Source organism: Rana temporaria, chromosome 6 (genome assembly GCF_905171775.1).
Source record: "Rana temporaria chromosome 6, aRanTem1.1, whole genome shotgun sequence".
Classification (NCBI taxonomy): Eukaryota; Metazoa; Chordata; class Amphibia; order Anura; family Ranidae; genus Rana; species Rana temporaria.
The window spans coordinates 80,222,797-80,250,245 of NC_053494.1; the positions used below are offsets into that span (position 1 = coordinate 80,222,797).

General features: G+C 42.2%; 1 protein-coding gene across 5 annotated transcripts in view; it reads right to left on the bottom strand.

Moving 5' to 3' along the window:
* The window catches only part of VPS35L (VPS35 endosomal protein sorting factor like), a 1,107,598-nt gene that overhangs the window by 526,709 nt on the left and 553,440 nt on the right, over positions 1 to 27,449 (bottom strand). The window lies entirely within an intron of this gene.

The following is a 27,449-nucleotide window of genomic DNA, read 5'->3' on the forward strand; positions in this document are numbered from 1 at the left end:
TGTTCAGTATAATCTGGATTGCAAAAAATTGTAACACACATACTCAGTATATATTATATATATATATATATATATATATATATATATATATATATATATATATATATATATATATATATATATATATATATATATATATATATATATATATATATATATATATTTTTTTTTTTTTTTTATTGACATAAGTAAAGTGGTGCATTGTAGTTTAGATAGGTGTGATGTCTGTTAAAGGGGTAAAGATTTATTTATTTTTTGTTTTCCTCTCTAATCAGGTTCTTTTAAGCTAGTGCATTGTTGGTTCACTAACCTGTTCCTTTGATTTCCCTTCTAAATGTTTTTTTTTTTTCCTTTGTCTAAATTTCTCACTTCATGTTCCTCCTCAGTAAGCTGTTCTGGCTGACTAACCCCCAACCAGAACAGCTCGGATGATGGGTGCAAGCTTACTGAGGAGAAACAGGAAGTGAGAAATTCAGACAAAAACAAAACATTTAGAAGGAAAAGGTAAGTAAACCAACAAGCTTAAAATAACCCATTTAGAAAAAAAAAACGTTTACATGCCCTTTAGTTGGTGTAATTGCATCAAGGTTCTGGTTCCACCTGACTATGTCTGAAGGTTTGTTGAGAGTAAGATGATGAAAAGACCAACAGTGGTTACATGACCCTGTTTTTCCTCTCCATTTTTAGATGAAAATATTTTCCAGGTAGAAAACCTTAATTACATGTAAAGTAAGCCGTTTTCAGGACATGGCTGAGTAGAGACACAAGGTGTGAGTGCTCCTAGCTCCCCCCTTCCTATCCCAGCTTATTTGGCTCTACTTTTTTGCAGCATACTCTCAGCAAAGTGATGCAAGGTAAAACCTACTACCAAAGGACACCCTGTACACCACAAACTTAAGGGGAAATGTATTTTTTTCCCAGATTCTAAGAAAGTTGCACCCGGCACCAAGATGGCCATGTGGCTCTGCTCAAGAGGCTTTGATCACGCAGGCACCTCATCAACCTTTTCTACAGCGTCCGACACCTTCTCAGAGATTCCTGAAGCTCCGCTCTCCAACACTCACTGCTCTCCACAGCACACAGGGACTGTTCGGGTAGATGCAGACCTTCAAATACTCATCCAGGTTTTCCCTACTAAAAATGGAGAATGAAGCTCTCATCCTCCGGCTGGAAGATGCACACTGCCAGGAGCTGCACTCCACTGAAGTACAGTCCCTTTCAGAGCACGTGACCTCTGGACAATGCTGTCTTACAGCACTGGAGCAAAGGGTGACAGCCCTAGAGGATACCTAGGACTCCCATGTATGCAGTGTCCCTGCAACTACATTTAGAAGACCTGCAGCAACAACATTTGGCTCTGAGGCCTCCTGGAAACTATGGGCAGAGAGAACCTGCTTGATATGGTTACAGCCATTCTGTACAAAGTAATGAACACTTCCCCCTCCTGCTAACTTAGATTTTGACAGGGTACATAGATTCCTGGGACCCAGAGCCACTGATTCAATAATGCAAGGTCATCTGCCGCCTGCACTATTACACTCATAAAGAGGCCATGCTCTGTAAGGCATGGGAAACCAGCTCTGTGGACTTTGATGATGTTACTATCAAAATCTTCCCGGACCTCTCGAGGGCAACTCTGCAACACTACGCCATATTATGCCCTGACCTAGACCTAGCACGCCAAGCTTGGTCTCACTTACTGATGGGCCCCTCGGCCATCCGTCACGTTCCACAAGAGTTTGGCTTAGTTTGCACTCCATACACCCGAAGACTTGCCTGTCTTATCTGTTAATTTTCTGAAGATTTGAACTTTCTTTCTCCAGTTCCTGCTTAGTTATAATATGTAGTGTTTTTTTTGTTTTTTTTACCCACTTCAGACTCCACCGACCACGAGACCTGCTCACAATCAAATTGCTTATTATGTCTCTATTTGGGTTTCACATCATGTGTGGGTAATTTTTTATATTATATATATATATATTTTTTTATATAAAACTCTGTATATAAGGAGAACAAGTATGTGTTGTGTTTGCTTTTACAGAGCTTTGTACTTTTCTTCCTTAATTGTTGTATCCCTTCTGCCCGTTCTCTTCCCTCCCCCCTCCCTCCCCTCCCCCCAGTTACCTTTCTATCTTTTCTGATCAATCTTATTTTCTATCTTATTACTTTCTTGTATTGTATCCAACCTTAAAGGTCTGAAAAAGTCTTATAAGGTCCTATGCACCCATTAACTCTGCAAATGACATTGAATGTTTGAACTCTGTCCACTTAGACCAGGTCTCTTCATATTCCTCTAGGCCATCTATATCAGAAAACCTTAACAATTCTAAATTTTGAATGGAATTTATTTTATTGCACCATTCTCTAATAGAGGGACTTTCCCTGTCTTGCCAGTGACTGGCTATCAGGCTTTTAGCAGCTATTAACAGATGTGGTAATAGACTTTTCTGATATGGTTTAGTTGGTAATCTGATCCTCTGGTGCAAGCATCCCCAGGGATCATCTGGAATCTCTATGTCCGTTATTTCGGTTATTAAAGCGGTTCTCCACCCTAAAGTGGAGTCCCGCTGATCGGAACCCTCCCCCCCTCCGGTGTCACATTTGACACCTTTCAGGGGGGAGGGGGGTGCAGACACCTGTCTAAAGACAGGTATTTGCACCCACTTCCGGCCACACGCTACGGGCGAAAGACGGGCATTCCGTCACATCCCGTCTGTCGCCCGTTGTGTGCTGGGAACACTCGGCTCCCAGCACACAGCATGTGAGCCAATCGGCGGGCGCAGCGCGACTCGCGCATGCGCCGTAGGGAACCGGGCAGTGAAGCCGCAGCGCTTCACTTCCTGGTTCCCTGAGCGTGGATGGAGGGGGGAGCAGCAGAGAGACGAGCGATCGCTCGTGCTCTGCTGCGATCAGCGCTGGACTCCAGGACAGGTAAGTGTCCTAATATTAAAAGTCAGCAGCTGCAGTATTTGTAGCTGCTGGCTTTTAATATTTTTTCCCCGTGGCACATCCGCTTTAAATATCTAATCCTTCTCCAATACCGTTTGATTTTTTTTACAAAATTGTATTTTTATTGGATTTTAAGAAGCACATAGTACAGAGCTGAATCATAGAGTACAAAAGAATGATAACATCAACATAATGATATCAAAGAGATTTCTCAAAAGAGAACATAAAAACAATTGACAAGAATACAGTGTCCAAGTATGCAGATCACAGTAGTGATCTGCACAAGAATAACAAGATAATATAGAACAAACAACTCCAAGGTAGAAATTAGCAGCATAAATCAGAGAGTAATAACAAAGACTAAGGTGAGGCCAGTGGTACAGAAGTCCCGTATCTCGAGTGGTCCCAAGGTTCCCAAACTTTATCAAATTGTGGAATAGAATCATGGACAGACGCTGTTAAATACTCCATCCTCCGAATCTCAGTAACCAGATGCAGAAATCTGGACAACGGAGGGGGAGCTGTAGATAACCAGCACAGCGGTATAAGCCTCCTGGCTGCCAGTAAGACATAGGCGGCCAGGAGGTTCACATTTTTGGTTAGGCCAGGGAATGGAAGTCCCAAAAGAAAATTTAAAGGGTCAAACAAAAGGGACACATCCATCACCTCCTGTAACAGTAGCCTCACTTTCTGCCAAAAAGGTTGGACCAGGGAACAATTCCAAAAGATATGAAACAAAGAACCAGTAGTGTTTCCACAACGCCAGCAATGTGGTGAAACCGAGGGAACATACGTGTGAATAACATTGGGGGTTTTATACCAGAACATGAGGATTTTAATGGACGTTTCTCGATGGGTCACACATTTAGAAGACTTAAAAATAGAAGACCAAATCTTATCCCAGACTTGAACCGTAATAGGCTTACCCAATAAGTGTGACCATTTTCTCATATAAAGGTGTGTGGTTTCAGAAATAGGAGTCGACTCATGGAGGATATGGTGGATAGAGGAAATTAAATGTAATTGGTGAGGGCCCTGAGCACACAAAAACTTGAAAGCGGTCGGTCTGTCGAGGGTCAAGGTGGGAGATTTGGAATGAAAGAAATGTCTAACTTGTAGGTAAAAATAAAAAAAATGGGATGGTATATTACATTTTCTGCACAAAACGTTAAAAGTATACAATCTCCGCGTAACAGGATCAACCACATTCCATAGTTGAAACAGAGGCACATTGAGCCATGAGGAAATCCTACCCAGGGACATACTATCTGGTATGGTTGGATTAAACAGAACATTTACAAGTGGTGGGCAAGTCAAAGGAAAGGGGATAGCTTTTGAGACACTTACGCCAAATGTTTAGAGTAAAAGGCCATTGGGGCAGTACATTGACACTTAAAAATAGGATCCAGGGAAGGAAGTGTACCCCAAACCAAAGAGCAAGGGTGAACCGGGTATAGCACCCATCTCTCAATGGTAGCCCATTGACTCGGAGCATGTAGGGAGGACCAGGACACAACAGCCCTCAGATGTGAAGCGTAATAATACTTAATGTCCGGAGCACCTAAACCACCCCTGGATCTAGGGGCAAACACCACTGAACCTGCTATATACGAAGAGTCCCGCCACCCCATATAAACTTTAAAAAACTCCTACGTATTGCTTTTAACTGGGGAGAGGGTAAGGCAATCGGCAACGTTTCAAAGTGATAGAGCAATCTGGGCAGAATGGACATTTTTAGAACGTTAATCCTACCAAGAAGGGAAAGAGGGTATTTTGTCCATGTCAGCAGGACCGTTTGATTTTTGGACATCGTCACCATATATGAGCCATATCTCCGATCTGTCTGCATCCGCGCCGGAAAAATTCTGAGGCTTCTTTCTTATATTTGTTGGCTTTGTCTGGAGTAATATACCACCGCGTCAGACATTTATAATTTAATGCAATTATTTTATTGTTTGCTGACAAGGTATGCACTCTTCTCCATATTTGTTTTAGTTCTGGGATACTCAAAGAGGACCCCAATTCTTCCTCCCACTTTTTAATATATGGTGGAATGTCCAATTGCTCTACTTCTATTAAGTTTTTATAGATCTTAGAGATAACTCCTCTCCCTGCTTCTCCTTCACTGATTCTCTTGAGGGGACAAAGGTTTTCTGCAGATCTACACGGCTGTGGGAGAGCCTCAAAAAAATGTTTTAACTGGCCATACCGCCATTCATTTATCTCTATTACCTCCCCTCTGCCCTTTAATTCCTCATAGGTACTTAATTTATCTCGTGTCATGACATCTTTCAGCTGAGCATTTTTTTTCCTAATCCATTTCCCTGATATCTTCTCTACCCCTGGTGCAAAATATTTTGAGTCTTTTAATGGCATTAATGATAAGTTGAAGTCCCATTTTTCCCTCTTATGAACTTTGTCCCAGATTTTGATAGCGTGACGTGTAATACTATGTGATTGCTTACCTAACTCCCTGTATTTATCTGGAATCCAGATAACATTCCCTAGTGAAACATTGCTCATCTGGTATTCCATGCTTACCCACCTTTTTTGCTTAGTGTCTCTAATCCAGTCTATCACTCTTGTGAGAATTGCTGCTTCATAATAACTTCTTATATCTGGTGCTCCCCATCCCCCTTGTGTCTTATTTTTTTTTTTTTAAGTTGCCCAGCTGATGCAAGCTTTTTTACCCTGCCAAACAAATTTTAGTAAAATTGTTTATAGAGTCTTAAAATACTTCTGGGGTAGAGCAATTGGTAACATCTGTATCTTATACATGATTTTGGGCAAGATTACCATCTTAAAAATATTAATTCTCGCCCCCAGGATATTTGTCCTACCGTGAGTCTACTAAGTTCTGTCTTAATATCTTCCAGCATAGGTACGAAATTTGCTTTGTAAATCCTCTCTTTTGAGATAGCTATTTTTACCCCTAAATATTGTATTTCCTTTTTCCCCCACACAAATGGGAACTCCTTTTGATAAATATTTTGATCTTTCTCAGCTATATGAATACTTAGGGTTTCGGATTTAGTTGGATTAATTTTAAAATTAGACAGCTCTCCATATTGTTTCAATAATTTTAGTAAATTTGGTAACGTTATTCTCGGGCATGTTAAGTAGAACAGGATGTCATCCGTGTAAGCCGCGAGTTTGTGTTCCTCCTGTCCTACTTCTATACCCTTTATATCTGGATTCTTCCTTATTCTCCTTAATAGTGGTTCTAATGCTAGGACGAACAATAAGGGGGACAGGGGACATCCCTGTCTAGTGCCATTGTAAAGTTCAAAAGCACCAGAAAGGGTCCCATTAATTTTTACTCTTGCACCAGGTTTGTTATACAGTACCTTAATCCAATTTAACATTTTTGGACGTATTCCTATTCTCTCTAATGTTTTGTATAATAAGTACCAGTCTACTCTATCAAACGCTTTTTCCGCATCTACTGATAAGAGTAGACCTGGGGCTCCACTATCACAAATTTTCTGAATGGCCAACAACGTTCTAATCCCATTATCTCTCCCCTCCAGTCCTGGTACAAAACCAACCTGGTCAGTGTGGATCAGGTCCTTCATTATTCCTTTCATCCTCTCTGCTAATATTTTGGAGAAAATCTTGGTGTCACAATTCAAAAGGGAGATTGGTCTGTAACTCGAGCAAAGTGTGCTATCCTTCCCCTCTTTCAGGATTAGAGTGATAGTAGCTTCTATAGCTTCCTTACACGTCCCACTTTTCACCTAAGCCATTCATGTATGAACACATTTTCTGGGCCAGAATATCAATAAACTTTTTGTAATAAAGAACCGTTAAACCATCCGGTCCTGGGCTCTTACCATTTGACGCGTTTTTGACTATTTCTCTGATTTCCTTTTCAGAGATCGGGGCTTCAAGCTTATTGAGATTATCTTCAGATATTGCCTCCCACTCTATTTCTTTCAGAAATTCATATATGTTTTTCCCTTTAAACTTAGCTCTTCCTTAGTCTCCTGTTTTTTGATTGAATAGAGTTTTTCATAGTATTCTTTAAAACGCTCCACTATTTCGCTGGTTTTATGCACTACTTCACCCCAACTTATTTGTATTTTCTCACTATAACATTTTGTTTTTATAAATTTGCTAGATGTTTCCCTGGTTTATTATCCCATAAGTACCTCTCTTTACTTAATTAAATGTACTTCTGGTTTCTTGTTCTATTTGCTCTCTTAACTCCTCTCTTGATATTTAATTTTAGTAAAGTTTCTTTATTTCTATCTTGTTTATGTTGTTCTAAATTATAAATTTCTTTTGTGAGTTATTCTATTCTCATTTTTTTTCCGCCCCAATCTTAATTAGTACTCCGCGCGCAAAAGCCTTATGGGTCTCCCAGACTGTGGTCTCCGAGACATCCTCTATTAAATTTATTTAAAAAAATTCCTCCAGTTCCATTTTTATTCTGGTTGCTATATATTTGTCCTGTAGGAGTTCTTCGTTAAGCCTCCACTTCATATTATTTACCCGTTTCTCCCCTATTTTTTTAACAGAAATGTTTCTCCCCTATTTTTAGTCGTAATGACACTGGCGCATGGTCAGAGAAGGTTGCTATACCTATGCTGGAATTACTTATAAATTTCTAAAAACCTATGCTCTACCAAAAAAAAAGTCAATCCTCGAATAAGTCTCGTGTACAGGGGAGCAGAATGTATAATCCTGCTGTTTATGTTGTATCCTCCATACATCTACTAATTGAGACTGATGGAGTTTTTTTTTTCAATTTATTCCTCCATGCCAATCCGGTCCCCTGTGCACAAGACGTACTGTCTAAATCTGGATCCATGTGAAAATTAAAATCCCCTGCTATTATAGCTATTCCCCGTTTAAACTCCATGAACTCAGTTATCGTTTTCATTACATAGCGGATAGGATTTTTGTTTGGGCAATATATGTTTGCCAATGAGATTTTTGCTCCATTCAGTTTTCCTCTCAGGAACAAGTATCTACCCTCTGGATCTGCCCTTCTCTCATCTATTATAAACCTGATCTCTTTGGCAAAACCTATAGCGACCCCTTTCGCTCGGCTAATTGGAGAATCTCCAAAATACCATACCGGGTAAAATTGTGTCATATTTTTGCGGTTTGCTTCTATGGTGAGATGGGTCTCCTGCAACATGATCACATCCCCCTTCAATAAGCCAAGCTCCTTCATTATATTTGTGCGCTTAATGGGTGCATTTAGGCCCCTGACATTATAAGATATTATGTTTATCTCCGACATTTTTTATGAAATATTCTTCTTGGCATTTCGCGAAATTCTGGGGTCCCCCCTTCCCTACGAGTCCCTCCCCCTCCCTGTCTTCCCCTCCCCCTTCCATCTCCTTCCCTCTCTCCCCTCCCTCACCACCCACCTTTCCCTTGGAGGAAATACTGGCCTCTCTGAGGCCCTTGGCCGCGGCCCTCCATTCCATTTCCCAGCCCCCGGCTCCTCCTCCTCGAGGTTGAGCTCTGAGGGATTACAGAAATCAAACACCCTGCCCACCCGTGTCTACCCACTCCAGCTCCATCCCTCCAAAACATCCCTCTACCTATGTTCCACAAAACAAAACAATTTATCTTACCTTTTTTTTTTTTAACATAACGCCTTCTCTTATGTACCTCCCCCCCTTTCCATCTCTCCCTACATTTTCTTTCTACCCGGTGGTCTCTTCCAAATCGGTTGCCATGCCTGAACTTCTTCTGGGCTATTTGCTCCAGTTTCTCCCACCATCCTGGGAACTCAATTAGGTCTATGTTAAATCTCTGGCAGAAATTTGGGGTCTCCTCTGGAAATCTTAATTTTGCAGAACGGCTGTCCTTACGGCCTGTCAAACAAGCAGGAAAACCCCATGTATACTGGATATTTTGTGATTTAAGTAGATCCAGTAATGGCTTCAGTGTTCTTCTCCGGGATAACGTTTCACCTGATAAATCTGGAAAGACCTGTAAACTAGTCTATCGATATTTAGTCGGTTGGTTAGCTTTCATATAGCCATTTATTAACTCATTGTCTTGATAGTTATGGAATCTAGCTATCACATCTCTTGGGACCTCTGCCCCCACTTCTGGTGGTTTTCTGATCCGATGTATGCTTTCAAACTTGATTTTACTTGGAACATCTTTAGTTCCCAACATGTGACCAAATATCTTGTCCAATTGTTCTTGTAAATTGTCTTCTCCTTGTTGTTCCGGTAGGCCTCTAATCCTTATATTCTTTCTTATGTTCCTATTCTCCTGGTCCTCGATCTTGTACCTCATGTATCTCTGTTCTTTACATAAATCCTCCACTTGTTTCTTTAACCCTTTTATTTCTAAGCTATGGCAGTCCATTCTTTCTTCTACTTCCTCCACTCTTTTCAACATATGTTTCATGTCCTCCCGTAGGCTGTTTATTTCTCCTTTTATAGAGGACTCTAATCTTGGTTCCATGCTTGCTAGCATTTCTGCCATATCCCCTTTAGTTAATTGTTGCTTTTTTTGTCTTGTTTCCATTTCCCTGTCGTCCTCTAATTCTTCTCTCAACAAACTGGCAGAGTCAGAGTTTGTTTTAGCACCTGCCTTATTACTAGGGCTGGCTTTTCCCCCTTCCTGTAGTATATATTTTCTTATGGATCCGGGGCTCGCACTTGTTCTAGGTATATGTGCCACCGCTCCTCTCCCCGATCTCCCCCTCATCTTTAAACTCATGCAAGCAGTGCCCTGTATGTGCCCCTTCAGTAGGGGAGAGCGAGGGGTAACGAGGGGTATGCTAGCCTAGCGGGCAATATTAGACCTAACTTAAGTTAGTCCAGTGTTTCTCAATTCCAGTCCTCAGGCCCCCCCAACAGGTCAGGTTTTCAGGATTTCCCTCAGATGAAAAGGCTGTGGTGATTACTAAGGCAGTGAAACTGATCAAATCACCTGTGCAAAATAATGGAAATCCTGAAAACCTGACCTGTTGGGGGGGCCTGAGGACTGGAATTGAGAAACACTGAGTTAGTCTAACGTGGACTCTTTGAGCTCTCCCTGCCCATCAGTTGCTGCTAGTGGTTATTAATACATTTAGAGAGAAATGCATAGAGAGCAGCGGATGAGCTCAAAGAACACCTCAGAGAGCCCTATGGCCATATAGCAGTATAAGTGATACCATGAATGATCATATATAATAATGATAATGTTAGCAATGATGTCACAAGATAATATTGGATATGCACAGAACGAATGATAGCAAGTGATTATGCCATCCGCAGACCACTGTTAGCAAATATGGTGACAATAGCAGAGATGGTAACATTCATTTCCGAAATATTCAATGATATCCATAGAATTTTAAAGGTATTTCAGTTTCTGATGTCTCTATACAGCCAGAAAATCTCCTGCCTCATTAGCTGTTTTAGCTGTTTAAGTCCTTAAATCATAATAACATCACTGTAAGCTCTGAAGATCCGTTGCAGGTATCCAGTCCCCTCTGTTTCACTCGTCTCCCCCCCTGCACTCTTACCTTCTATAGAAGAGCGTAGTGTGTTCCAACGTTCCTTGTCCTGGCCCCGACTACTGACCTGACATGAAGATGCCTAATCTCCAACATTCGATCTCCAGACTTCAGGCTTCAACTCACCAGCTCCTCCTAGCTGCTGACGCCCGGGATACACCACCGTCCTGCATCAGCCGACGAAGAGTCAACGCTCCAATCCAGCCAGCCAGCCAACCAGCACTAGGCGACCGTACGCCAAACAATCGTCGGATCGTCGGCCTCCAGGCCGCCCCCCGCTCACGGACACACAAGCTCCCGGGCAACGGCGGGATGAGTCAGCACGGGTCAGCACCAATCAGCACAGGTCAGTAATTGAGGGAGTTCCTGCTGTCCTGCGTGTCAGACAATAGTCAGACACTAGTGTCCTTCAATACGCTAAGAGGCAAAAGGTAAGCGGTAATAGCTAGGAGGTAAGAGATCTCCGGGACGGGCGAGCAGCAACAACTGCAGCAGCAGAAGCGGCGGTGATTGCATGGGTATGGCGGGGGCATGAATCCCGACCGGATACACCTAAATCGCCAAGGTAAGGTAAAGGCATGAGAGTCTAAGGGGGGGTTCATAACCTAGATCAAAGGCAGAGGGGGTACGCAGGTATACAGCTTGTTCTGCATAAAACACTGCAGGGGATGCATGGACTGGATGGAAGCTGACGGCGTTAGATCTCCATGCCGCCGGAGAGTGGATGAGGCACGTTCAGCAGCCGCTCAGTCTCTGCTCTCCCATCAGGCCCCTTCCTCCTTTGAAAAAAAATATGTAGTGTTTTGTGTCATGTTTATTTGGTGATAGGCTCCTTGGTACACCATTTGTAGCTCTCCCTGCACACTGGACAATCTTGTTTGTAACAGCTTAAGCATCCATCAGACAAGCCAGAGACGCCCTCGCTATTATGTAACAACTATTATGTAACTCAAAGTTCTGGCTGCTGATCAGGTGTGTGGTCCCTTGCCACAACTTGAAAATGGAGACTATGCCCTCTGAAACGTGTTGTCCAGTTTTCAGTGTGGCATCGGCTGCACTCAGGCTTGGAGATCTAATCTCCCTGTTGCATCAGCTGACAGTTTTGCCTAGGATATGTACGGCCGAGGAGGGATGTGAACTGATGATATGCTCACACCAATTAGGTCTCATCTATTCTCATGCCAGCAGAAGTGGTCTTCCATAAGCAAGATGATAATCTGTCTGCTCATTCTATAGTGATTTATATCAGAGTAAAGTTGATTATCTGATGGCCCGACTTAGGGAATTTTTAGCTCCCCTACAGTTACCATCTCTCTTCCACTTATCAAAGGTGTCTTAATGCCCATCTAACGCATGCAGAGTTAATATACAAAGAAAAAGAGCCACTGCTCCAGGTGTATGCTGATAACCTGAGGTGGAATATCTTGTAGAGTGCCAGCCCCGGCCCGCCTCTGTGGGAGACTTGTAAGGAAAAAAATGGCTGCACATCCAAGAATTCCGATTTGCCTTTTATTGTTCTAAGTGATAACACCAAAGACACCAACACAAGGTCACGTAGATGCGTTTCACACAAACATCTTGTGCTTAATCATTAGGCGGTCTCAGGTTCTACCAATGATAGGATAAAAAGTATATTAGTATGTTCTGACATGCACTGTTAACTGTGGGGCCTTATATAGACAGGTGTGTGCCTTTCCGAATCATGTCCATTCAACTGAATTTACCACAGGTGGACTCCAATCAAGTTGTAGAAACATCTCAAGGATGATCAGTGAACATAGGATGCACCTGAGCTCAATTTTGAGTGGCAAGGCAAAGGCTGTGAATATGTACATTGTTTTAGTTATTTATTTTTAATGCAATTGCAAACATTTCGAACATGGCTCATGACAGCCCCCCTGAAGTTTGCCAAAAGGCACCCAAAGGACTCTCAGGGCATGAGAAACAATTCTCTGGTCTGATGAAACAAAGATTGAACTCTTGAGAAAGAAGAAATAGATATGACCAAAGGTGTGATTGTCATCATCCCTTATAAAGCACTATAATGTACATCCTCATTTGATGGGATTTTTAAAGCAACCCAAACACGTTTTTGTGCATGTATATAAAACAATTTATGTTATTGTTATTTCTTAAAACGTGTTTAAAAAAATCCATAGACTTGTAAAATTATTTCTATACTGAACATTATACATCATGGCAATGCAAAGATGTAATGAGTGATATTGCCCAGCTACTTGCTCTTCAATCCCATCATCAAATGAGACGGCAATGGCTTCCAAGAGTTGGGGATATCCAACATGTTTTGAAATACAGATAGACAATGTATTATTCAGGGATTTTTACCACTCTGCAACATAGAACAATTTTGTTTTAGAATTAAAACATTGTGATCACATATATAAAACAAATTTACTATATTCAGTGACACTTACATAGTGTGCAATATTTGGCTAGAGTGCTCTCACAGTTCAAACTGCCCAAATTACACTGCGGTTATTTATTATTCATGATATTTATGGATCATGTCCATAAATCTGACACCATAGCTTCAAAAGAAAGGGATAAGTGAAAATCTGAACAGAGATTGTGACTAAAATTAAATGTGCCCCAATGTTAATATTTAACTCTTATATATATATATATTTTTAATCTTTTTATTGAGTATTTTTAATATACATAGGAATATACAGAGAATATCAACAGATATAGAATGCAAATAAATCCATATATGTAAGTACATATTCAGTACAGAAGTATATACGCAACATTTTGTGTATCAGAAAGAAATGGCGTACACAAGAGTAAATGCACTAGGACAAGCATCATGAAATGGGACACACACGGGGGAACAGAAAGAATAAGGACAGCCACGGTTATTAGATAAGGAGAAAATAACCACATTCGGATAATATAGATATAAAGATGTATAATCGGTGAGTAAGATAATAATAATACCATTACTAGACCGGGGCCCAACATGTGTTTAATAAGGAAAGGTACTCTGTAGATCGCGAAAAATGAGACCAACATGCCCACTTATCACTAAAGGATCTAGAGGAGTTTTTAGATTGAGAAAAAAGTTCCTCCATATTAGCGATATGGTCTACCTTGCGTATCCAATCTGATATTCTAGGGGGAGAAGTTTGCAACCACTTGATGGGGATACACAACTTGGCCGCGTTAATAAGATGCACGGCAATTGAACCCTTATAGACCGAGTTGGGTAAAGAGGAAAGATGAAGCAGATACTGTTCAGCTGTGAAATCAGGAGTAAAAGTTGAAATGGATGTAATAAGGTCGTGAACATCTTTCCAGAATGCTGCGATGAGAGGGCACTCCCACCATATGTGGAGAAGTGTGCCAGGTGCGGTTCCACATCGCCAGCACAAAGGGGAGACGTTCGGATTATATTTGTTGATAACATTGGGTATTCTGTACCATCTCGAATACAACTTATAACTATTCTCCTGAGTTAGGACAGTTAATGATCCTTTATGCAAGCGATAAAAAATGGATTCCCATTGTTCATTTGAAATAGAGATGTTCAGATCTTTTTCCCCACTTTACGTTAGTATCGTCCGTTTGTGGGTCTATGGACAAATTCAATATACTATACATTTAAGATATTAAATGATTTTGAGGTGTATTCTTCAAACAGATCGATTCAAAGCAAGTTTTGTGTCTGTGCCAGATAGCTGTGGGACCAGACTCAGACAGAAACTGAGTGATCAATTCGAAGTCACGTAGGGGAATATTATAATATGTAAACTTGGCAGAAAAAGATTCATAGGATAGGGGGAAACCTCCATCGAAAAAAAGCTTGGCTCTACAAAGAACTTCAGGGATTGAACTAAAAGCGGTCGTGGAAAAAGGTCTCCGGAATATTTCAGGATTAAATTCAATAGGGGTGAGAGGACTATACGTGTCAGAAATATTAAAGTTTTTACATAAGTATCTGAACATTTTAAGGGTAGTGCCTGTAATGGTATGAGAATTAGTTTTATGTGGGATTTTGCTAAATTTAATCCATGGGAGGCATTTTAATTGGACTGTTAGAGATGATAAAGATTCTTCTAGACTTACCCAGTCCTTAGTTTGTCTATGGAGATGCCAGTTGGCAACCCTAGACATATGGCGGGCCCAATAATATTTTCTAACATCCGGTAGTCCAATGCCACCTAGGAGTTTTGGGGACACAAGCTTGTCCCATTTAATCCTGGGTTGTCTAGCGTTCCAAAGAAATTTTAAGCAGATTTATTTTTAAATATTTGAAAAATGAGGGCGGGATTCTAATAGGTATCGTTTGGAATAAATATAGAATTCTAGGCAGGATATTCATTTTGATAATGTTCGCTCTTCCAAACCACGAGAAGAATCATTTTTCCCATTTAAGCAAATCACTTTTAATCGCGTCCAATAGCGGTAAGAAGTTTTTGGTGTGTAAATTGTCTAAACTAGATGACAAGGTTATACCCAGGTACTATATAGAATCGTTTTCCCACGTGAATGGAAAGTTAAGCTTGCATTGATTGACCAAATTAGTAGGTAGAGAAATATTTAGAGCCTTGGATTTGTCAAAATTTATTTTAAAACCCGAAATGGTTTTGAACAAAGAAAAGTCATTTAATAAATTAGGGATAGTGATTATCGGATTAGATAGAAATAACAAGATGTCGTCCGTGAAGGCCACCCATTTGTATGTTTTATTATGAATCTATATACCCTTGATGTCTCGGTTTTCCCTTAATTTACATAAGAACGGTTCTAAGATGAGTATGAATATTATAGGCGACAGAGGACAACCCTGACGAGTGCCATTCGCCACGGAGAAGGCTTCCGACAGGACGCCATGGACCTTAATTCTTGCTGTGGGAGATGAATAAAGAAGACCGATAAATTTCAGCAGTCGTTCTTGCAATCCTAAAGATTTCAAAGTTTCATGCATATAGTCCCAAGCGATCTAAGGCCAAAGGCCTTCTCTGCGTCGAGAGACAACAGAAAACCCGGGGATTTGGATTTAATCAGCCAATGTTGGATTAGCAGGGCCTTAATAGTAGTGTCCCTAGCCTCCCTTCCTGGTGTGAACCCCGTTTGGTCAAGGGAGATAATTTGAGGGATCAGTGGTAAAAGGTGATTCGCAATAATTTTGGCATAAAGCTTAACGTCAATATTCAAAAGGGAAATTGGCCTATAATTAGAAACTAGAGTTTTATCTTTATTTGGCTTAGGGATCATTACAATGTGGGCCTCCAGAAGGTCTTTAGGTAGTGGCGATGGGGTGGGAACAGTGTTGAATGCATCAATGAAGTGGGGGAGCAATACATCCTTAAAAGACCTGTAATAATTGACCGAGAAACCATCAGGGCCAGGGCTCTTTCCCATTTTGAGTTGTTTAAGCACAATGAGAGCTTCTGACAGCTCAAGAGGTTTATCAAGATCATTTGACACTTCTAAATTCAAGGGTTTAGGGCTATACGACTTTAGGAATTCCAAAATCAAATCAGATTTCAAGGGAGGATCTTTAAAACGGGTTTCAGGCGGTAAATTATATAAGCTAGAATAGTAAGCACGGAATTGATTAGCTATTTCTGTGGTGGAAGTATGTTTAGTGCCATTCGGGTCAGTTATAGAGTATATATTTTCATTTTTTTTTTTTTAAGTAGAATGAAGGGACTTAGCCAATAGTTTACCTGTTTTATTACCAAATTCGTAAAAGTATTTTTGGGAAAGAAAGTTACGTTTAATTTTTTTATCCAGGATTTGGGTTAACTCACATCGGAGTTTTGAAAGTTCAACTTTAGTGTCAAGAGCCAGCGAGCGTTTGTGAATCAGTTCCAAAGCATTAATCTTAGTAGTTAGGGCATGAATTTGGGCTTGATTTAATTTGTTTCTCTTAGCCTTTAGTGAGATTAGCTCACCTCTGAGGACACATTTGTGTGCGAGCCAGACATATAAAAGGATGAGTGACACCATCAACATTTTCTATAAAATAATTGGAGAGTTTCAAATCTAGGCTCTGTAGATTCCCATCATTGCTGAGCAAAGAATCGTCCAGTCTACATGTCTTGGGGAGATGAGGTTAGTTTTGGAAGGATAAAGTCAGGGTGATCGGGTTATGGTCTGAAATAATCATGGGTTCTATCGAGGCGTTTTCTACAATATTCAAATCTGCTTGGGATAAAAAAAAAAGTAGTCGATTCTAGAGTAGGTATTGTGGGGAGGAGAATAAAAAGTGTAGTCCTTGGAAGAGGGATTCAGTGTACGCCAAGTGTCGTGCAGTGAAAGGTCCTGTAACAATTTTTTAATCACGCTAAGGGTCTTGTTTGAGGATTTAGAAGAACCAGAGGACGTGTCCAGCAGGGGATTGAGGGCTAGATTAATATCGCCACCCAGTATTAGTGAGCCAGTAGTGAAAGAATCCAGAGCCTGAAGTGTTTTCCTAAAAAAAGGGGCGTGTAGTCTATTGGGGGAGTAAACGTTTGCATGAGTAATTGGTCTATTGTAAAGTGAGCCCTTAACAAATACGTATCTACCGTCACTGTCAATCACTGTGTCCAATATTTGAAAAGGGCAGTGTCTAGAAATTAGTATTGATACACCTTTGGCTTTAGAGTGCGGGTTCATTGCATGAATAACATGTGGGAATTTTTTGTCAGAAAAAGCTGGGCAATTACCAATTTTAAAGTGGGTTTCTTGCAAAAATATATCTGCCTTAGATCTCTTTAGCAGTAATAATAGTTTTGATCTCTTTTCAGGGATATTGAGGCCTTTTACATTCAGGGAATACATTTTGATACAATGTTTCACATTCGTCGTCATTATCGTGACTAATAGGGAATGGCTCCTAGATTAAAAAAAAGGGGGGGGAAGGATGAGGAAAAGAGGGCGGGGGAGAAAAAAACCCGATATTAGGATATGATAAATCCAAGAAATAATACCGTATATGAACACAAACTGTGGGGAATAAATAAGACCCTATATGGGAAAATAAAGCAAAGTAGCATCTTTGTAGGAATAAACATATAAGCACTACCGTGTGGGGGTTGGAATGAACCAACTCAAAGAACGGATAACTCAAACGTCCGGTCGTCCGCCGCATGCAGACTGGCGATAAAAGTAGCCACAGGGCAACAAATTGCGCTAATAAGGAGTAGTAGGAGAGAATGATCACATCCTGACTTTAGAAAGCACAAATCATATTAGTAAAACACATAACATTCATTATAAAACCAGGGCAATGGCTAGGGCAGTGTTCTGGTTTAACTCTTCATATATTATTAAACACAATGTAGCAACATCAATATAAAAAAGCAAAATTTTTAAGGAAACCAACTACCTAGTTCACTGCTGTGTATCTATCAAAATTTGTAGCCACAAGAGTAAATGGCGTAAGTAGGAAGGTATCAATAGAGAGAGAAAATGACACATTACAATAAAAGAAGGCTCAGGCAACGAAATGACAATAAACAAAACAGAGGAGACTGTCTCCTAAGTTGACTGCCCCACAGCTCCAGTAGGATCAAACAGCAGTGAGCATGGCAGAAGCCCCTCGCATAAATCAAAAGAGAACATTTGAAAATGTAAGCAATCAGATGAAACCTAGCGGGAAAAAGCAATAAAGAAAACAGATAAATTTTTCCTTCCTGGGTTTCCTGGAGCGAGGTGAGCCTGTTGCTGGGAGACCAGAGGCTTGCATGGTAGATGGAGTTTGCTGAGCTTCGCCAGAATGGGAACGACATCTTCTGAACCTGGATGGGGTCATTTCCATGGCGTCATCTTTTGCACCGTCTCTAGCTGTGTTACCAAATCGAAACTCTGCATACCAATTAGGCAGGTCCATATAAGGTATATTCATAGCCTTACAGAAGGAATGAAGGTCCTCCGGCACCCTCAGTATGGCTGTGTGGCCCTGATTGGTAGCTTGCAAACCAAACAGAAACTTCTAATTATAATGTTATTGTTGCACAAAGAGTCTAGTAAGGGTCTAATGTTGCGTCTGTTTTGGAAGGTAATGTTAAATAGATCCTGGAAAATCAAAATAGTGGAGCCCTCAAATGACAAGTTGGAACAAAGTTTTGCATTGCGCAGGATGTTTTCCTTGATTTGGAAGTCGTCAATGTGGCATATAATGTCCCTTGTAGGGTCTGATGGTTTGCCTTTGGGTCTCAAAGCCCTGTGAATACGTTCCATTTTAATGGCAGTCAGGGGTGGGCGCCCCAGTAAATCATTGATTATTCCTAAAATAGACGGGGAGATTCGATCATAATCGATTCGGGTAGACCCCTCACCCTAAGATTGTGTCTTCTACTGTGGTTCTCCAAATCCTCTAAATGGCGATTTAGGTCTCTTAAATATAAGGTGTTTGTGTCCACCTTGCGATTCACATGACGCATCGCTGCATTTTGTTGCGCAGATGACTTTTCAACTTCAGCGATGCGCGCTGTAACTGCGCGTATGTCAATCTTTAAGTCAGCAATGGCCGCTGACAAAACACATTTGATATCTGCCGCCACCGAATGCAAGTCGTCCAAACTAGGACCATGTGAAGCACTCACAGCGGGATGGGAAATTCCATCAATAATAGGGTGATTTCCTCCATAGAGACCCTGCAGCTGAAGAGCAGTATACGGTGGGCCCTCCCGCAGGTCAGCCATTCTCAGCCCGGGTACACACTTCAAGGGCTGGAATTTAATCAAATGAAGCCGAGGAGATCAAATAAATTGAGTAGGGGCAGTTACTGAACAAGCGGGGGATCAGTCCTGAGGAAATCCGGTATATAATTCCTCTTACCGACACCGTATTCATTCGGGATTTAGAAACTGCAGCGGCGGGAGCTGTCCGTTTAAGCATCCATACCTGTCCTCGGCTAGACCACGCCCCCCGTTAACTCTTATTGAGTGGAATTAAATATATCCCACTCTGAATGATAACCCTCCAAGCACTTATGTTTATATATCAAGTAGTAAAGCAGGATACTTACAAGTTACTGTACAATTTTATAGTATCCACTATAGAAATCAGGCACGATTCAGGTTCAAAGATCCTCCAGTGTAACCCTCTGGGCCTTTCCCTCTCTGTATAGTGTTGCGGAAATTTTATGAAGATGTATTTCATATGTATTGTTATAGTGTTGCCCAATGTTAGTACTCTTGCAGCCCGCTCTAAAGACAGGGGCAAACTGACACTGGTTGAGTCCTGTCTGGTAGTGGAAAACTTCCTGGGATTGGAGAGAGATGTTTGCAGAGTTGGGATATGTCCACCAGCGAATGGGCCCCTGTGCATAAGCACAGCCCAATTGTCTGGGTGAGATACGTTTGCTCTGCAAGGACATTATCAGTTATAGGCAGATATACGCTCTTGTCTCTGCTTTGTCTGATCAGCATATGTTGGGACTTGTAGCGTACACCTGCAGATAGCCTCCTATTCACAAGAAACAGTAGTATAATTCAGGTATGTGCTGTTCTCTGGAACAACATAGAATAAGGATTCCTATCAGTGGAAATATTAGAGTCTGAGTGGGTATGGTCAGAGATGGTGTCCCATGTTTGAAAGCCATGTGGCTTCTTTTGTTTAGCTTCCAAGTACAGGGGACAGGAAATACATGCATACACCTCATCTGCTCAGAACACACCCATAGGTCTCCTTTAGCCATTATTCATTGGCTGTTGTATAAATTCACATCCTTTGTTGTCACATCCTGTGTAAGAGGTGATTGACTGTTGGCTTTCTGTTTGTAATTTCTTTTGTGGTCTTTGAATAAAAGAACTAGTGAACTGCTTGGCAGGCAGTCATGCTGAGGAGCTGACATAAGGACATAAGGAATGGTCATGTCAGTTTACTTGGATTGCTGGGTTTTAGGGGAATAGAGTTGTAGGTAAGATGCATTATATCATTAGATAAAATGCGTGCTTATTAACCACTTGCCGACCGCCGCATGTATATGTATGTCCACAGAATGGCACGTACAGGCATATGGGCGTACATGTACGTCACTGCCTTTCCGCAGGTCGGGGGTCCGATCGGGATCCCCCCGCTACATGCGGTGGTCGGATTCCCGCGGGGAGCGATCCGGGATGACGGCGCGGCTATTCGTTTATAGCCGCTCCTTTCGCGATCAGTCCCCGGAGCTGAAGAACTGGGAGAGCCGTATGTAAACACGGCTTCCCCGTGCTTCACTGTGGCGGCTGCATCGATCGAGTGATCCCTTTTATAGGGAGACTCGATCGATGACATCAGTCCAACAGCCACACCCCCCTACAGTTGCAAACACACACTAGGTGAACCCTAACTCCTACAGTGCCCCCTGTGGTTAACTCCCAAACTGCAACTGTCATTTTCATAATAAACAATGCAATTTAAATGCATTTTTTGCTGTGAAAATGACAATGGTCCCAAAAATGTGTCAAAATTGTCCGAAGGGTCCGCCATAATGTCGCAGTCAAGAAAAAAATCGCTGATCACCGCCATTAGCAGTAAAAAAAATAATTAATAAAAATGCAATAAAACTATCCCCTATTATGTAAACGCTATAAATTTTGCGCAAACCAATCAATAAAACGCTTATTGCGATTTTTTTTACCAAAAATAGGAAGAAGAATACGTATCGGCCTAAACTGAGGGAAAAAAAAAATATGTTTTTGGGGGATATTTATTATAGCAAAAAGTAAAAAATATTGATTTTTTTTCAAAATTGTCGCTCTATTTTTGTTTATAGCGCAAAAAATAAAAAACGCAGAGGTGATCAAATACCACCAAAAGAAAGCTATATCTGTGGGGAAAAAAGGACGCCAATATGGTTTGGGAGCCACATCGCACGACTGCGCAATTGTCTGTTAAAGCGACGCAGTGCCGAATCGCAAAACCTGGCCTGGGCATTTAGCAACAAAATGGTCCGGGGCTTAAGTGGTTAAAGACAGGATATATGGTGTGCACACTGCATACAGCCTTATCTCCACCACAATAGACATTATGACACTTTTCCAATAAATATTACCACACACAGCCGGTGGGAGCAGGCTAATGGTGTATATCGCTATCCCCGGTGTTCTCATATATCATGCATGTGCATTGTAAGGACGTCATGTGTTGCCGCATCATTTCCTGTCCACGCAATGAAAACACCCAGAGAATGTCTGGAAGCCATATTGGGGTCAATTGCCACGACACAGGAAATGAGCTTTTGAACCTGAAAGCAGGAAGTGCTCAACTATGCTCAAGAATATACAGGCCCCCGCGAGAGTCGCAGGGGCCTGCCTGTGCATGGCGTGAACATGATATCCAACAGTTCTATTGGGGAAAAATGGATATTACCGCGCTTATCAAAGGAGGGGAAACAGAGAGGGGAAGAAAGGGGGAGGGGAAATGAAAGTGATGAGAAGTGGAGGTTCTATTGGGGCTGCTGCATCTGAGGGAGCACTTGTGTCATTACAGTGTATGGAATCATATCACATGCATTCATATTACAATTATATATCAACACATGGTTAGGTCATTAAAATAGGTGTCTATTTTTCAACCCTATCTCCACTATGAAAATCTCCAATTTGTGGATCTTCACCCAAGGAGGCTGGCAGTGTGTATTTTAGTATCCAAATACTCTAATGCCCTGTACACACAATTAGTTCATCCGATGAAAACTGACTGATGGATTTTTTCAGATATCCGATGAAGCCGACTTTCATCAGTTGTGCCTACACACCATTGGTTAAAAAAAACGATTGTGTCAGAACGCGGTGACGTACACCACGTACAACGGCACTATAAAGTGGAAGTTTGAATCCAAGGGTGCCACCCTTGGGGCTGCTTTTGCTGATTTTGTGTTACCGCATGTTAGTAAAAGTTTGGTTAGAGCCGACTTGCGCTTTTCAGTCTCCGTGCTTTTCAGATCATTTTCTGATGTTCAGTTCGTGTTTGTGGGTTTGCATCTGTCTTTCAGTGCGTGCAGTCAGGTCGTATCTGTTTTGCAGTGTGTTCCTGTCCGCTCGTTTTCTGTTTTCAGGTCGTTCTTTATAGGCCTTGTTGTTCCTAGGTGCGTTCTGTTTAAAGTTTGTTCTGACCAGCCGACCGGTTTGAAGCCATGTTGGAAGTACGTTCTCAATCTCAAATTTGTGCTGCATATGGGCTTGCTCCTGCAGTTCGTACTGTTACCCGATCTGAGGCCGTGAACAGGGCGAGGAGTTCATGGGCCAATAATTGGTTTCGCCAGCGTGACCAATTCTCTCATATGCCTCTGCTGCGGGAAATCCAGTGGAATAACCCTGATGATTTCAGGAACTTTCTCCGTATGACGGACCCTGTTTTTCACCGTCTGTTGGATATGTTGTCCCCCTATATCACGAGGCAGGACACTGTGATGCGCCAAGCCATCACTGCTGAGCAGAGGCTCATTGCCACATTGAGGTACCTGGCGACTGGGAGAAGCCTGCAGGACCTCAAGTAGTCGACAGGCATCTCCCCCCAGGCGCTTGGGATCATCTTTCCCGAGACGTGTTCTGCCATCATCCAAGTAATACAGAAGGACTATCTTAAGGTAAGTTTTCTCCTTTAACATCACAATCTATGTTTTTAATGTATGCTAATGTATTGTATTTCTTTCATCATTCCCTCATTACCATGATTGTAATATGCTGTGAATGTCCCCTTTGTCCCCATGCATGCTGTAAGCTTTTAATGCTCCTTTTTTTGGCCTGCATGCATATTTCGCTTCACTAACCTCTCCAGCATGCTATCCTTGGCCCAAACACACCTAGCCTAGTCTGTTTGAAACTTGTTTGTCTGCTCCATTGTAGTTCTGCCCCCCCCCCCCCCCCTTAAAATGTGTCCCAATGTATTGTTTCTCATTTAATTTAGGCAGAGATATAGAGGGTTTTTAATTTATTTTTTTCAGGGCTCAAACTCAGCTAGAATCCACCCCCCCCCTTTAAATTGTTTAATGGGCCATCAGAGGGGTGAGCAGTCTGATAAGTGGGCCTATTTTATTTTAGGCTTTAAATACTCACTCAAATAAATGCTATACTGATGTTGGACAAGGATGTCTTTTTGTGATCTGATTGCAATGTTTATGTGCAAAAGTACTATTTTTTTTTGTGTTTGACTCCACAAGAATGGCAGACTGTGGAATCCCATTTTGCCCAGCGGTGGGACTTCCCTAACTGCAGAGGGGCAATTGATGGGAAACACGTCCGCATAGTGCCGCCACCCCGTTCGGGGTCAAACTATTATAAAGATTTTAATAGTATTTTTTTTTAAATATATTTTTATTGAACAAAGTTTCATACAGAGTATAAAAATGACGAAACATCCGTAAAACTTTTTTTCTAAATATTGCGTACAAGAAAAGAAAACAAAGCAAAAATACAAAAGGACAACCGTAATAATATTGAGTCTTGTAGTCTAGGGATATTGACCTGAGTCCCCAAGGTGGGGTCAAGATCAGGGACAAAGTCATGCTATAAGCATAAACAGCCATCAGATTCAACAAATCGAAAAGGAAGGAAACAAAAAGGGTAAACTGGATGGATCAGAGGTTGCGAAGGTGGCGATCCCTTTTGTCACGGTTGGATGGGGGTAAGGGGAGTTGGTGTCCAGAAGGGGTTGGCCCCCAGGTGCCTTGTCAGGAGTTGGATCCCTTTCATTGTTGTACTGTCAAGTTGGAGAAAACGGGGCTAGAAGAGGCGGGGGGGGGGGAGAGCTGTGATATAAGAACGAGAGCTTATCGAAATTTGCCATGTCCGTAGAAGTGAGCGCCGAGTTCATGAAGGGTTTCCATTTGCGATAGAAGAGTGTTTTGGTCCCCTCATGTGTCCGCATTGAGCTTGTTCTTGAAAAGTAAATGCAGTAAATCCTTTTTGAGTTGGGAGGTATTTGGGCAAACGTTGGATATCCAGTTCTTCAGGATGGATCTTCTGGCGAGCAAGAGGCAGATCAGAATCCAGTCTTTGCCGGAGGGGGCGGGTAGAAGTGACCATGGTAGCAGTTGGGGTCCCAGTGACCAAAAATGAGAAGTAGAGGGTCTTTGGGCAATTTTAGAGGATGTTACTTCAAAGAGCGGAGCCCTTTAAGCTTTACCTGCTTCCCAGAATAAATTGGGGTTGTCGCATTAGTCGAGGTGTATTCCAACCATGCATTTTCCATACATTGCTGGAAATCAGAGTTGTTGAGGTAGGAAGGGAAACGCCATATTTTGGGATTTATGTGCAAGTCAGGGTCATTGAGCATGGTCATACCAGGGGCATGGTCAGATATCACAACTGCACCTAAACTGCCTGAATTTCTGTAGGATGATAGCTTTGTCTGAGTAGTTGAGGTATTTGGCAATTATGGGGCGAGGTGATTTCCGATCGGAGTTAAAGGACCCCATATGGTGGGCGTGTTCGACCGTGCAAGGGCCTGGGAGGCCTAAAGCTTCAGGAATGCGACTCGAGCATAGATCCGTGAGTGCCGCAGGTTGTAGCGATTCTGGGACGCCCACGAAGCACAGGTTGCTCCTTCTGGACCTTTTTTTCCAAATCGTCCAGCTACTCAAGGATGTACCTGTTTGTCTTGTCTTGGGCCTGCTCTGTGGACTGGGCCTGGTACAATTCCTCCTCCACATTAGCGATGCAGTGTTCAGTCTCGTTTAATCTGGAGGCGTGCTCCCCTATCTGGGCCTGGAGCTTCTGCATGCCTGCACTGATGGCCTTCTCCACAGAGGCCGCAATCATTGGGGACAGGAGAGCTGCCACTGCCTGGGCGATGAGCTCTGTGTTTGGATCCCCTGCATGTGGAGGAGCTGGGACAGCCTGAGAGGAGGGCTGAAGCGCCACTTACCTTCTTTTGCAGGAGCCGTTTCCGCGGAGGGTTCTGTGAAGGCCGAAGCCGGGGCCTCGATTTGCGGCTGTCCCGTTTGCGCCGTCACGGCCGCGTACAATTGCGGGCCTGTTTTCTACACAAATCGGTCCATCATATGGCCGGGGGATGGATGATGGTGCTGCCGGTGATCGGGGAAGGGTCTGCCGGCTTTTTAAGCCATTTTGTGAGCCTGGCTGCGGGAGCTGAGGTAGGGACCAGCTACTCCATGTGGCGCCGGAACCTGAAGTGTTTTAATGTGGGGAAGAATGGCCAGATGTCCGATGGCGGAGTATTCGCTCAAACAGAGTTTGCCCGACGTCTCCAGACTAGTGGCCTGGCACTGCCACCGGATGAAGATAATGTGGAGGGACTGCTGTTTGTGTTTGTTGCAGATAAAGCTTTCGGGCTGGGACCACACCTGATGAGGCTGTTTCCCCAGAGAGCCCTCACCCCGGAGAGGAGGGTTTTTAATTACCGGCTGGCCAGAGCCCGGAGAGTTGTCGAGAATGCCTTCGGGATAATGGTAAGCCGGTTCCGCCTGTTCCTGACAGCCATCCACATGGCAGAATATAAACTTAACTCCATTGTTTTTTGCTGCTGCATACTGCACAATTTTCTGTGCAGACATTCAGTTTCCTATCTTTCTAACCTTGGGCCATGAAGCCGGACAATCTGAAACCCTGACTGGCCTGGACACTGGCCGTACTGGCTTGGCCCCCCAAATCGCTATGCCAGACCATATTTTTTTTTTTTTTGCCAAAAATACATACACACCAAATTTGATCTTTGAAAAAACAGTTTTGTCATTCTTGCTTGTGTTTCTTTTATCTGTCTCCCTGGTTCTCCTAGTGCACTTGTAGTGCCAAATGGATTTATCTGTTTTAGTAAATAACCACAATTGTCACAGTAATCACTCACTTTTAAATGTACAAACTGGTATTGCGCATAGAAATAAGCCACACATTATTATTTTTTTGGGGGGGGGTTTATTCTATGCACAACTTGGGTGTTTTTAAAATTTTCTGGAAGAAAAATATTTTTATTTATTTTTTTACCAAAAAACAGGCATGGTTTAAACAAGTAAATATCTACAAACAATGGAACTTACAAAGTTCAACCTTAGAAACACATGAGATGTGGCGATGTCACCCCTAAACAAGCCAAAATTTAAAGATGCTCCCAGTTTGTGTGGCAAAATTGGGATTTCGATCCTGATCCCATGCCAACATGTGCTATCTGCCATCATGGGGGATCAATGGATGTGTTTTGGGGGTGCAAAGCCTTCCTCTCACCTACTTGAGTAATGAGGAAGGGGCTGCACCCACAAAGCACAGACAGATATCCTGTGATGGCAGATGGCACATGTTGACACACTGTGTGCATCTTTAAATTGTGGCTTGTGGATTATCCAATGCAAATGTGGGAGCAGAACACAACATATAAAAATGGTGGGGGGGGGGTCAGTCTACTATTCGCCCCAACATGTCAATGATGTTTTTATATTTGTGTTCAATGACATTCATCCTATTCCTCATAATATCCATTTCACTACTGCATTCCATTATTTCTTGTATCACAATTTTTGCACTAGCACTTGAGAAAAGAGTAGTAGAAGTTGCTGTGACACCAACATGTTCATCCCCTAAAATGTAAAAAAAAAAAAAAAAAAATAGAAATATGCAGGCCTACATCTCTTTACCTGAAGCTGTGGTGACAGACACAGACCTGTTGTGCTGATAATCTCCACACCTTCTCCTTCCACACCTCCTCCTTCTACACCTCCTCCTTCCACATCTACTTCCTCCATATGCTGAGGTTGTTGGTGTTTAGCATGTGTGTGCTTCCTAGCCTCCTCCAAATGGTGTCCTCCCAGTCTTATATCCCCTAATAAAATGAAACAAAAGGTATACTCAGCACACAGATATTGGAGGGCAGAAATATAAAACATTGCTTGGAAGTGGGGTGCAATTGTCTCTTTTGGATCATTCCTAAAATCATCACATTTTTTCAGTAGTTTTCCAAAGCTGCAATACGGACGCTTTTTGACAAAGTGACACACATGGAGGCACCCCAAAGTATCCTCTGTGTGAGACCCTAAAAAGGTTGTTTTGGTGGGACACACAGGTGCCCCTGAGTACAGATGTGTAACCAGCTGATTAGTATCCTCTCCTTTACACTGAATTAATCA